Below are 13,991 nucleotides of genomic sequence, written 5' to 3' on the forward strand. Positions count from 1 at the left end.
TATTACAAAAGACTCATGTGATAGGCATTAATATTTTATTGAACCTATATTCTCTGTTCTAGATGTAGATTCTCCATTTAAAAAGGGGTAGCTATTATTTTATGGAGAATAAAAATATATAGAAGTAACTTTAAATACGTTTTTAATGATATGCAGCCATATCATTAGGCATCAAAAATGTACAATGGAATGTACAGAGACATTAAGTAAGGGAAGGAATCAGCTTAAATATACATTAACAAACACCTACATTTTTACAAACTGATGGACATTAGGGTGATTATCAAAGAACTGAGAAAGTACCAAGAAAAGATTACCTGTCTCCATATAACAATGTCATGCTGATAGAGAAATATGTATACAAAAGCCTGTTTATTACTTAAAAGGAAGAAATGCAATAACATGTTCCATGTGCCATAACATGATCCCCTGCTCAGTAATAAGGCATTAGGAGGAAACCCGAGCAGAGTTAAACAAGAGTCCGGCCCTACGAAATAGGGGAAAAGGAGGGTCATCAACATGTTAAGGTATTAATGGGTAGTTTTGTATAATATATAGGTATCCTATAATTACTTGCATAAGGATCTTATAATGAAATAGAATAGTAAATGACCTTATAAGAGTACTTCAATTTTTTCACCTTTTCTCCAGTATCAACTTGAACTTTTAAAACAGAGTAACATTAAATGAATATATTATTGCCTGATATGATTTCATTTTGTTCTTTCTTCAGTGCCTCTGTAAAACCAGAGTATGCCTTTGGGCCCTTTTCAAAGGTAGCATACTCCTTTAATGAGGATATCGACAAGAATATAAAAGATGTCTACTTCCTTCATGTTATTGTTAAACAGATTCTTGTTACCCGTTAGTGAGGCAGGAAACCAAGCTACTATATTGCACCTAGAATTTTTTTTTTTTAAATAAAGACATAGAACATAACAGAATAGAATAGAACGTAATGCAGTAAAACAAAATACAATAGAACAGTGCAATAGATGATAAAACACCATAGGGTTTACTCCACATCTTTGTAAGAATTGCACATATTACAACAAGTTCTGCAGGAAATTGAGAAGTATGGAATGTAGAGACAGCAGGGGATGATGTAACAAATTTGTCCCCTGGCATTTTATATTTTCGGGCTTATGATGGTTAATAGGTGAGGTCACCCTAGACCCTCCAGCTCTGGCCTATCCACCCGAAAAATGTGGCTGACGTGGCAACCTATGTGATTCTGGCAGAACAGTCTCCCAGACAATGCACAAAAATTTGGAAAATAAAATAAAATATTGGGAAGATTTTACTTATGGTACTAAATATGCTTTATAGAGAAAAAAAATACACATATATTTGCAACTGCATTGAAACTTTTTATTTAGTTTTCAAGCAGGCCAAGGATGAAAGTTCTACTTTACCTAAAGTGCCCATGGTAAATAGTATTAATAACAATATACTCTTTCTAATTATCAATGGAAATTTTTCTTATAGCATAATCTGATTTGATTATGTATGATTATTATAATCAACCTTTGTTTATTGAAAAACCAGATCATAAAAATCTTATTCTGTAGGAAGCAATTTTATCCTAAACATTAACTCAGATTTTTAAAAATCAGATCAGTATTTCTTTTCTTTTTTTTTTTTTTTTTAAGATTTTATTTATTTGAGAGATAGGATTGAGAGGGAGAGAGAGGGAGAGAGAAAGCACAAGTGGGGAGTGGGGCAGAGGGATGTGGGGCTGGATCCCAGGACCCTGAGATCATGACCTGAGCCTAAGGCAGTTGCTTAACTGACTGAACCACCCAGGAACCCCTAGATCATTATTTATTCAGTATTTCAATATTTTCTGCTGGAAATAATAATTAATATTTTTAGATGGAAAAGTGAAATAAGAGTAAACTTAACCTAAACTTGTATTATTCTATCATCATTAGTAATTTTTTTCACAACACTGTAAAATATCTAGTAACTAGGGCAATTACTTCAAAATCTTACTTTCTATGGCAATAATGTGTGTGGTTTTATTTATTTATTTATTTTTTTACTTTTTGAGTTCTTTAGTGTACTCAACGTGTTGGAAAATATCATTTTTCTCCATATAATTTCAAATTTAGCTTGCTAAGTATTCTGAAAATACCAGATGGAAACATGACAGAAGAACTCTGGCACCAGCTGGAAGGAGCTTATTTTGGCCAAATTTAGGACAATTTGAACATCAAAAAGAATAATGATATTAATGGATTATAACACACTGAATAAAAATTAAAACATGAATCTTTGTGAAAAATAATAATTATATATTATTCCTCTAAAAATACTGAATAAGTCTTGATTCAGAATAATTGATGTCTAAATTTAGAATAGCAGGTAGTGTGTCAAATGAATGAGTTCCTATCAGTAATACACTCTATATGTGACTATTTACTTAACATATATATAATCTGTCACCTAACTGAAAATTTTACTAGTTTATAAAGTTAAACCAATGCATATCTTCTGGAATAATAAAAAACAATGTACAACACCACACACAAAAAGTATCCACTGCCTACTCTAAATACATAATGGTTGCTTGTATGCAACTGATAAAAATTCACATACAAACAGGTAAGTTGGTAGGCATATATCAATAAACATATAATAGTTGCTGAAAGAAAATTTTCAATGAATAGTATTTTATTCTAAGCAACAAGAACTGATGATTAGTGGTTAAAGACAGATTGCTGAGTTCAGTTTTGGTGTGTCTATACACAAATGCATGAGCTTCGTGATTCATCTATAAAATAGGGATGATTATTATAGTTATATCAAAGGGATCTGTGAAGAATACACCCTTCCAAACTTATGGCAGGGCCTACTGTGTGATAAATCCTCAGTAATCACTAAAGAGTCAAACTAACCTAATAATAAATGATCTTTGTATGTACCAGACACCATGATAAATCTTTACACAATTCAATATATTTAATCTTTATCCTCACCTCTATTTACTATCAAAGGGACTCTTTCCATTTTAAGTGTAAGAGAAGTAATATATTCTTCCTAAATTTTACTTAATGACTACCTGGATCACCTGGGGCCCAAACTCATATGTGTATAATGGCAAACTTTGAATCTTAAAGACTATAAAATTTTTCTAAGTGTGGGGGTTTGGGTACAGTTTTGAATATGACAACTTTGGGTTGCTCATGGGATAGCCAAGTATTGACAAGGTCATCCTAACTGTAAATTGTGAAACAAATTGCCTTACGTTTTTTTTCTAGAAGTTCTCCAAAGACGATATCCCAATTCCTAAAATTATCAGATAATTTCTTCACCTTGTTTACATATAAGATTAGTTGGCATTTGGCCATTCGGGGCCAGGGTTACTGAAAGTGGGACTTTTGTTTTTTTTTGCGGGTTTTGTTGGTTTGTTTGTTTTTTTTAAGCACAATAAACAGAAGAGTATCTGATTCCTCTGGGTCTTGCCAGCTGCAAGCCTGAAAAATTGATGTGATAACTAAAACTGTAAAATGTAGGTTTTAATTTGTTCTTATGGTCTGTTGAGCAAGATATTCATTCACAACAAACACCCACCTGTCCAAACGTAATGTTTCTTTAGCTACCTACAGTTATTGCACAAGATTCAACAAGACATAAATCATTGCTTTACTCTATAGGGATTTAAATGCATATACTTGAACAGAATCTTTATTCATACTTAAAGCTAAATAATTACGGAGAGGAATTCTTTACAGTGATGACCTATGTAGGTGATATGAACAGAAATGACTAATTTCCTCATTCCAAAGAAACATATTATATAGTTAGTTAATAAGCTAAGACATTAATTTGATTTCCAGGTCTTACATTAAAATGCATTTACTTTAAAATACACAGAATTATGTACTTTATAAATTTTGAAACTAAAGAAAGAATTTACAGAAAAGAATTAGAAATTGCTTTATTCTATGCTACCCTTTCACTTATAGCATTGATGTACTAGATTAGATTATCACTCTCTTTTGCTTTACTTCTTTGTAATAGTACACCCCTTCATTGGAGGTATAATTTTTTTCAGTGACTCCAACTGTGGACAGAGTATCATTCTTTGTTCCATTGGTGCTGGGCATGTCAGTATGATTTGATTTTGACAATGGAATGCTAATGTATATGATGAGTTTAACATGATATGTTAGCACTCCTGCACTCTGTCGATCCATGGTGAGCATAGGATACCCCCGATAGCCACCGGTGATGCTCTTTCAACCCAGATCCCAAAATGAGACATGAAGAGTTGATCTGAAGTATCTAGCCCATCAAGATTAGTCATACCACAACTGAATTTCAGGCCTGTGTGTGAAATAAAGTTTTTCTAGAAAGACTTTGAAATCTAACAGTAGGTTATTTTTTCCCAGCAAAAGTTATTTATACAGATAATGTAACACGTGTTGCTTCTTAATTGTAAAATCTCACTTTCTCTATTATTTGGCTTATATATTCATTATGTTTTCAATGTTTTTCTCTTCTTATCTCTCTTTCATTGGCTACTTAGCTAACAACTTTCTCTGGACTACTACTTGGGAAAGATCTAACGTTATTAGAGAATTTTGAAGATGAATATGTTTTTGGCAGCAATGAGTGTTAGTTGAGAGCAAACACTGGAAATGAGAAAATAATTCATTTTAATATTTAACATAATGTTCTTAATAGTAATAACCTTTATTTTAGATGAGATTGCTTCCATAGTATCTAAAATACATTTCTGGGGTGCCTGGGTGGCATAGTCTTTTGAGCATCCTACTCTTGGTTTTGGCTCGGTTCATGATCTCACGGTTGTGAGATCAAGCCCTGCATTGGGCTCCACACTCAGCATGGAGTCTTTTTAAGACTCTCTCTGCCTTCGGGGCGCCTGGGTGGCTCAGTCGTTAAGCGTCTGCCTTCGGCTCAGGTCGTGGTCCCAGGGTCTTGGGATCGAGCCCCGCATTGGGCTCCCTGCTCAGCAGGAAGCCCGCTTCTCCCTCTCCCACTCCCCCTGCTTGTGTTCCCTCTCTCGCTGTGTCTCTCTCTGTCAAATAAATAAATAAATTCTTAAAAAAAAAAAAAAAAAAGACTCTCTCTGCCTCCCCCCCCCCCCAATGCACTCTCTCTCTAAAATAAATAAATAAATCTTTAAAAATAAATAACTAAAATAAAATACATTTCTGGTACCCTCTTATTAGAAATAGGCAGCAAATGGTTACAATTCTTTCAATAATAACACATCAATCTTTCATCTGTTTCTGGAGGCATATGTTTGAATGAGGAATTCATCAATATATGAGATGCCATTTTAAGTTTTAATGAATACAGTTTTGTGCAACTTAGCTATCTCACAAGAGCAATAAATATTTAATCCAGTTGAAATAGGAAAGAACAAAAAAAAAAAAAAGAAATAGGAAAGAACAAAAAGATCCATGTATTCCTTGGGGAAATATGAAATATAAATTGATATGAAGATAAACCTATTTCTATAGGTTAAAATTCTTCTTGTAAATGTACTTGGATTTATTTATCAGTTGTTTACAGTTTTGCTTAGAGAATCACTTAAGTCAGCTGTGGTTCCAAGGAAAACAGTAATTATTTGATTGAAATGAATGAGATCCTGTGAGACTCTGAATACTTTCTAATATTTCTTTCCATGTCTATATTTGTGAGAAGTAGCATAACTTCAACAGAAGAATAGCTCTGCATAAATGGGTATGGTTTCAATGAATGACTAAAATTGGTCATCAGACATGCAGGGGCTCTTTTTCAAGGTCCATTGCTGCCTGCAGAATTAACTCACTTGGAATTTGAGGTTCTTATGTTGAAGCTTACTAGAGAAAAAAACTTATACTAGTTGATAGTTAACAAATATATATATATATATATATGTACTCGTATATTATTACTATTAATTATTAGTATTAGTATTAGTATTTCCTTATATATTACTAAAAGTAAACATTCAGCCTCAAAGGAGTAATGGTAGTGATCACTCTCATTATCTAAATTAGGAACAATACCAGCAGTAGCAGTACTACAGTATCTTGCACTTAAACTCTTTGGGGATTTCCTTCGGTTTGGGGGGAAAAGTTAAAGCTTTTAAAACATCCTTTAGAGTCAATTGTTTATATCATTTTGGTCAATTAATGCATTTATTTTACACGTTAAATTTCTCCCACATTAATCCATTTTCTCACATCTGGTAACTATCTCCAGAGAGAAACAGTGATACATTTTCTCATGGAGAATTCTCAAATTTGTCACACCTAAGCTTCCCTCCTTTGTAAACAATGCCTTTAGCATGTGTCACAGCTCAACTTCTATTCACCCTATTAGTTAGGTTCTTTTCACTATTTTCTCCATTTTGTTTTAAAATCTGACAACTAGAATTAGATGCTACTCATAGTTACACCATTTCCAGATAGTGTAGGTCTTTTTCAAATAAGAAGTCAGTAAAAATGAAGACAGAAAAGAAGTCAGAGGATTGTTTTCAACTTTGAACATTCCCATCTTAATGAGGCTGAGGGTTATTTGTGTGGATTGAGTCATTCGCATACTTAGACCTGGAACACAAAGATCGTATTATTACAGAGCTGATAGGACTAATAGAAGAAATTTCCTTTTGAATTTTTAAGGGTTATTTAAGAAACAAAACAAATGAGCAAAGGGAAAAAAAGAGAGAGGGAGAGAGAGAAATCATGAAACAGACTCTTAATTATAGAGAACTGATGCTTACCAGAGCGGAGGGGGTGGGCAGATGTTTGAAATAGGTGATGGGGATTAAGGAATGCAATTGTTGTGATGAGCACTGGGTGATATATGGAATTCTTGGATCACTGTATTGTATATCTGAAACTAATATAACACTGTAGGTTAACTATACTAGAATTAAAATAAAAACTTAAAAAAAATTGAAGCCAGTAGAAAAAAAAACCCAAATTTTAAGGATTAATTTTTAAAACGAAATGACCTGAGACCCTAATTATTAAAAATGACTGTTAAATATTTTTTAAAGCATAATAATAATTAATTTATAAAGTAGAGATAATAATGAAACCAACTTTTCTATTCATAGCCCCAGTTTAATAAACAAGCATGCCGTTATCCTTAAGTTTGGAGCATTTTTTATATACATATTTATCAATTAACCAAAATTATCTATATTTCTTCAGGTGATTAAATGCTGTAAAGAAATGATATAACTCCTAAATAATGTAATTCTCTTTGTGGCTTTTTGGGATGGACATTAGTAATATTTGATTCTTTAAAACATTACCACTGAAGCTTTTCCAAATCTCTACTTCTTCATTCACTCTGCTATTATGAATTCAGTTAAATGTGTTTCATCATGTTTCAATTTATTTGTTATGCAAATTTGAAGGATTTTAAATTGGAGGATTAATATAGTTTACTTAGAACATTATTAATATACAATTGGCCCTTGAATTACATGGGTTTGAATTTTCTGGTCTACTTATATGTGGATTTTTTCCAATACATACAGTATGATATGGTAAGCATATCTTTTCTTCCTTATGATTTTCTTAATAACATTTTCTCTCTTCTAGCCTACTTTAGTGTAAGAATACAGTATACAGTACATATAACGTAAAATACGTGTTAATTGACTATGCTATTAGTAAAACTTTGGTCAACAATAGGCTATTAATAGTTAAGATTTGGGGGATTCGATGTATTTTTTGGGTAAATACTGAGCAGTGCAATTACTGGATTATAGGCTAGTTCTTTTTTTAACTTTTTGAGGAACCCCCATACTGTTTTACCAGAGTGGCTACACCAGTTGGCAATCCCACCAACAGTGCAAGGGATTCCTTTTTCTCCACATCCTCGCTAATACTTGTTGTTTTTTGTACTTTTGATTTTAGTCATTCTGATAGGCGTGAGGTGATATCTCATTGTAGTTTTGATTTGCACTTCCCTGATGATGAGTGATGTTAACATCTTTTCATGTGCTTGTTGACCACTTATCTTCTTTGGAGAAAGGTCTGTTTATGTCTTCTGCCCATTTTTTTTTTTTTTAATTGAGTTATTTGGTTTTTGTGTGTTGAATTATGTGAGTTCTTTTTCAAAGGGATGCACACACCCCTATGTTTATCACAGCATTATTTACAACAGCCAAATTATGGAAGTAGCCCAAGTGTCTATTGCTAGACAAATGGATAAAGGAGATGTGGTACACACATACACATACACACACACACACACATGCACACACTGGAATATTTTTTAGCCATAAAAAAGAATGAAATCTTGCTATTTGCAATGACATGGATGGAGCTAGAGAGTATTATGCTAAGCAAAATAAATCAGAGAAAGACAAATACCGTATGATTTCACTCACATGTGGAATTTAAGAAACAAAACAAATGAGTAGAGGAAAAAGAGAGAGAGAGAGAGAGAAACTGACTCTTAACTGTTGAAAACAAACTGATGGTAACCAGAGGGGATATAGGTGGGGGGATGGGTAAAATAGATGATGAGCACTGAGTGATGTATGGAATTCTTTAATCACTATATTTTATACCTGAAACTAATATAACACTGTAGGTTAGGTATACTGGAATTTAAAATAAAATGAATAAAATAAATAAAAAGTAAAGTTTTGGATGAATCAAAAGTTCTATGCAGATTTTCAACGGTATGAGGGTAGGGCCCATAACCCCTGCATTTAAAATGGTCAACTGTTGGGGGGCGGAGCAAGATGGCGGAGGAGTAGGAGACCTGGATTTCGTCTCCTCTCAGGAATTCAGCTGGATAGGGATCAAACCATTCTGAACACCTACAAACTCAACAGGAGATCGAAGAAAAGAAGAGCAACAACTCTCTGAACAGAAAAGCGACCACTTTCTGGAAGGTAGGACGTGCAGAGAAGTGAATCCGAGGCGTTATTGGGGAGGATAGACGGCGGGGGAGGGGCCTCCGTCGGCCGCTTCTGGCAAGTGATAGAGCCACGGAGCACAAAATCAGAACTTTTAGAAGTCTGCTCCGCTGAGGGACGTCACTCTGGTGGCGAAGTGGGGGGTGGAACCCTCGCGGGACAGTGTGGTCTCAGGACCCTCGGGGTCACAGAAAGACTGGGGGTGCCTGAGTGCGGCAGAGCTCCCAGGTATCGGAGCAGGGAAGCCGGCTGCAGAGACGGAGCCCAGGCGCGGGCTCTCAGCTCGGGGCTGCTATAAACCGTGATCCGCGGCACAGTCGGGCCACTGCTCCTCCAGCAGGGACCCAACAAGCGGCAGATCCGGGGAGACTCACCTTCTTCCCCCGGGAGGAGAGGTGCGGGAGCGCACCGCGGGGATCTGCTGGGTTTGGAGACTCCACCCGGGGTCGGGTGCCAGATAGAAAGGCGCGGTCACAGGCCGGGTGAGCGCGGAGTGTGGCCGGAGACCGGGGAGACGGGAGTGACTGACTGCTTTTCTCTGGGGGCTCGCTGAGGAGCGGGACCCCGAGTTCTCGGCTCCTCCAGGGCGGAGACTGGGAGGCCGCCATTTTCACTCTCCGCCTCCAAAGCTGTACGGAAAGCTCACAGGGAACAAAAGCTCGGAGAGCAAACCCGAGTAGATTACTTAGCCCGGACGGGCAAGGGCGGGGCAATTTTGCCTCCAGCAAAGAGATCTGGGAACCACAGCAACAGGCCCCTCCCCCAGAAGATCAGCGAGAACAGCCAGCCAAGACCAAGTTTACCGATCAGAGAGAACAGCAGAACTCCAGCGCTAGGGGAATACTGCACATAGAATTCATGGCTTTTTTACCGTGATTCTTTAGTCTTTCAAAGTTAATTATTTTTTTTAACTGTCTTTTTTTCTTTTTTCCTTTTTTCTTTTTTTTTGAATTTTTCTTTTTCCCTTTGTCAACCAACATCTTATCAATCCCTTTTAAAAAAAAAAAAAAAATTTTTTTATTTTTTAAATTATTTTCTTATCCCTTATAAGTATTTCCCTGTATTTTTGGCTTATATATATAAGTTGTTCTCTCTTTAAAATCTTGAGATAGTTTCTTCTAACAGATCAAAATATACTCTAAATCTCTAGTGTATGGTTTTTTTCTACTCCCCTGCCTGATCACATTCTCTCCCTTTTTTCTTTTTTTTTTTTGATCCACTTCTTTCTTTTTTCAAACAGTTTATCAAATCCTTTTATAAAATTTTTTATAATTTCCATCTTTACAGTCATATTCCATCCCTTCAGCATATCAACCCTTATTTTTGTACATATATAAGTTTTTCTTTCTTTAAAATTTTAGGAGGGACTTTCTTTCAACAGACCAAAATACACCCAAAATCTAGTGTGTGGCACTGATCTATAAACCAGCCTGATCATATTTGATCACATTCTGTTTTTGTTTTGTTCTGCTTTTGTTTGTTTTTATCTTTATCTTTATCTTTTTCTTTTTTCTTTTTTTCTTTCTTTTTCTTTTTTCTCTCTTTCCCTTTCTTTTCCCACTGCTTCAGGTCTTTTCTGATTTGTTTAGAGTATATTTTCTGGGGACGTTGTTACCCTGCTAGCATTTTGTTCTCTCATTAATCTATTCTCCTCTGCACAAAATGACAAGACGGAAAAAATCACCTCAACAAAAAGAACAAGAGGTAGTACCGACTGCCAGGGACCTACTCAATACGGACATTAGTACGATGTCAGATCTAGAGTTCAGAATCATCACTTTAAAGATACTAGCTGGGCTTGAAAAAAGCATGGAAGTTATTAGAGAAACCCTTTCTGGAGAAGTAAAAGAACTAAAATCTAACCAAGTCGAAATCAAAAAGGCTATTAATGAGGTGCAATCAAATATGGGGGTGCTAACTGCTAGGATAAATGAGGCAGAAGAAAGAATCAGTGAGATAGAAGACCAAATGATGGAAAATAAAGAAGCTGAGAAAAAGAGAGATAAACAACTACTGGATCACGAGGGCAGAATTCGAGAGATAAACGATACCATAAGACGAAACAACATTAGAATAATTGGGATCCCAAAAGAAGAAGAAAGAGAGAGAGGGGCAAAAGGTATAATGGAGCAAATTATAGCAGAGAACTTCCCTAATTTGGGGAAGGAAACAGGCATCAAAATCCAGGAAGCACAGAGAACCCCTCTCAAAATCAATAAAAATAGGTCAACACCCCGACATCTAATAGTAAAACTTACGAGTCTCAGAGACAAAGAGAAAATCCTGAAAGCAGCTCGGGAGAAGAGATATGTAACCTACAATGGTAGAAACATTAGATTGGCAACAGACTTATCCACAGAGACCTGGCAGGCCAGAAAGGACTGGCAGGACATATTCAGAGCACTAAATGAGAAAAATATGCAGCCAAGAATACTATATCCAGCTAGGCTGTCATTGAAAATGGAAGGAGAGATAAAAAGCTTCCAGGACAAACAAAAACTAAAGGAATTTGCAAACACGAAACCAGCCCTACAAGAAATATTGAAAGGGGTCCTCTAAGCAAAGAGAGAGCCTAAAAGCAACATAGACCAGAAAGGAACACAAACAATATACAGTAACAGTCACTTTACAGGCAATACAATGGCACTAAATTCCTATCTTTCAATAGTTACCCTGAATGTAAATGGGCTAAATGCCCCAATCAAAAGACACAGGCTATCAGATTGGATTAAAAAACAAGACCGATCGATATGCTGTCTGCAAGAGACTCATTTTAGACCCAAAGACACCCCCAGATTTAAAGTGAGGGGGTGGAAAACCATTTACCATGCTAATGGACACCAAAAGAAAGCTGGGGTGGCAATCCTTATAGCAGACAAATTAGATTTTAAACCAAAGACTGTAATAAGAGATGAGGAAGGACACTATATCATACTTATAGGGTCTATCCAACAAGAAGATCTAACAATTGTAAATATCTACGCCCCTAACATGGGAGCAGCCAATTATATAAGGCAATTAATAACAAAAGCAAAGAAACACATTGACAACAATACAATAATAGTGGGGGACTTTAACACCCCCCTCACTGAAATGGACAGATCGTCTAAGCAAAAGATCAACAAGGAAATAAAGACTTTAAATGACACACTGGACCAAATGGACTTCACAGACATATTCAGAACATTCCATCCCAAAGCAACGGAATACACATTCTTCTCTAGTGCCCATGGAACATTCTCCAGAATAGATCACATGCTAGGTCATAAATCAGGTCTCAACCGGTACCAGAAGTTTGGGATCATCCCCTGCATATTTTCAGACCACAATGCTTTGAAACTAGAACTCAATCACAAGAGGAAAGTCGGAAAGAACTCAAATACATGGAGGCTAAAGAGCATCCTACTGAAGAATGAATGGGTCAACCAGGAAATTAAAGAAGAATTAAAAAAATTCATGGAAACCAATGAAAATGAAAACACAACTATTCAAAATCTTTGGGATACAGCAAAGGCAGTCCTAAGAGGAAAGTATATAGCAATACAAGCCTTTCTCAAGAAACAAGAAAGGTCTCAAGTACACAACCTAACCCTACACCTAAAGGAGCTGGAGAAAGAACAGCAAATAAAGCCTAAACCCAACAGGAGAAGAGAAATAATAAAGATCAGAGCAGAAATCAATGAAATAGAAACCAAAAGAACAGTAGAACAGATCAAAGAAACTAGGAGCTGGTTCTATGAAAGAATTAACAAGATTGATAAGCCCCTGGCCAGACTTATCAAAAAGAAAAGAGAAATGACCCAAATCAACAAAATCATGAATGAAAGAGGAGAAATCACAACCAACACCAAAGAAATACAAACAATTATAAGAACATATTATGAGCAACTCTATGCCAGCAAATTAGATAACCTGGAAGTAATGGATGCATTCCTAGAGATGTATTAACTACCAAAACTGAACCAGGAAGAAATAGAAAACCTGAACAGACCTATAACCACTAAGGAAATAGAAGCAGTCATCAAAAATCTCCCAAAACACAAAAGCCCAGGGCCAGATGGCTTCCCAGGGGAATTCTACCAAACATTTCAAGAAGAATTAATACCTATCCTTCTGAAACTGTTCCAAAAAATAGAAATGGAAGGAAAACTTCCAAACTCATTTTATGAGGCCAGCATTACCTTGATCCCAAAATCAGACAAAGACCCCATCAAAAAGGAGAATTACAGATCAATATCCCTGATGAACATGGATGCAAAAATTCTCACCAAAATACTAGCCAATAGGATCCAACAGTACATTAAAAGGATTATTCACCACGACCAAGTGGGATTTATCCCTGGGCTGCAAGGTTGGTTCAACATCTGCAAATCAATCAATGTGATACAATACATTAACAAAAGAAAGAACAAGAATCATATGATCCTCTCAATAGATGCAGAAAAAGCATTTGACAAAGTACAGCATCCTTTCTTGATCAAAACTCTTCAGAGTATAGGGTTACAGGGTACATACCTCAATATCATAAAAGCCATCTATGAAAAACCTACAGCGAATATCATTCTCAATGGGGAAAAACTGAGAGCTTTCCCCCTAAGGTCAGGAACGCGGCAGGGATGTCCACTATCAGCACTGCTATTCAACATACTATTGGAAGTCCTAGCCACAGCAATCAGACAACAAAAAGAAATCAAAGGCATCCAAATTGGCAAGGAAGAAGTCAAACTCTCACTCTTTGCAGATGATATGATACTTTATGTGGAAAATCCCAAAGACTCCACCCCAAAACTGCTAGAACTCATACAGGAATTCAGTCAAGTGGCAGGATATAAAATCAATGCACAGAAGTCAGTGGCATTCCTATACACCAACAACAAGTCAGAAGAAAGAGAAATTAAGGAGTCGATCCCATTTACAACGCACCCAAAACCATAAGATACCTAGGAATAAATCTAACCAAAGAGGCAAAGGATCTGTACTCAGAAAACTATAAAATACTCATGAAAGAAATTGAGGAAGACACAAAGAAATGGAAAAACGTTCCATGCTCATGGATTGGAAGAACAAATATTGTGAAGATGTCAAT

The sequence above is a fragment of the Phoca vitulina genome, unplaced genomic scaffold, assembly GCF_004348235.1.
Source record: "Phoca vitulina isolate PV1807 unplaced genomic scaffold, GSC_HSeal_1.0 scaffold17, whole genome shotgun sequence".
NCBI lineage: Eukaryota > Metazoa > Chordata > Mammalia > Carnivora > Phocidae > Phoca > Phoca vitulina.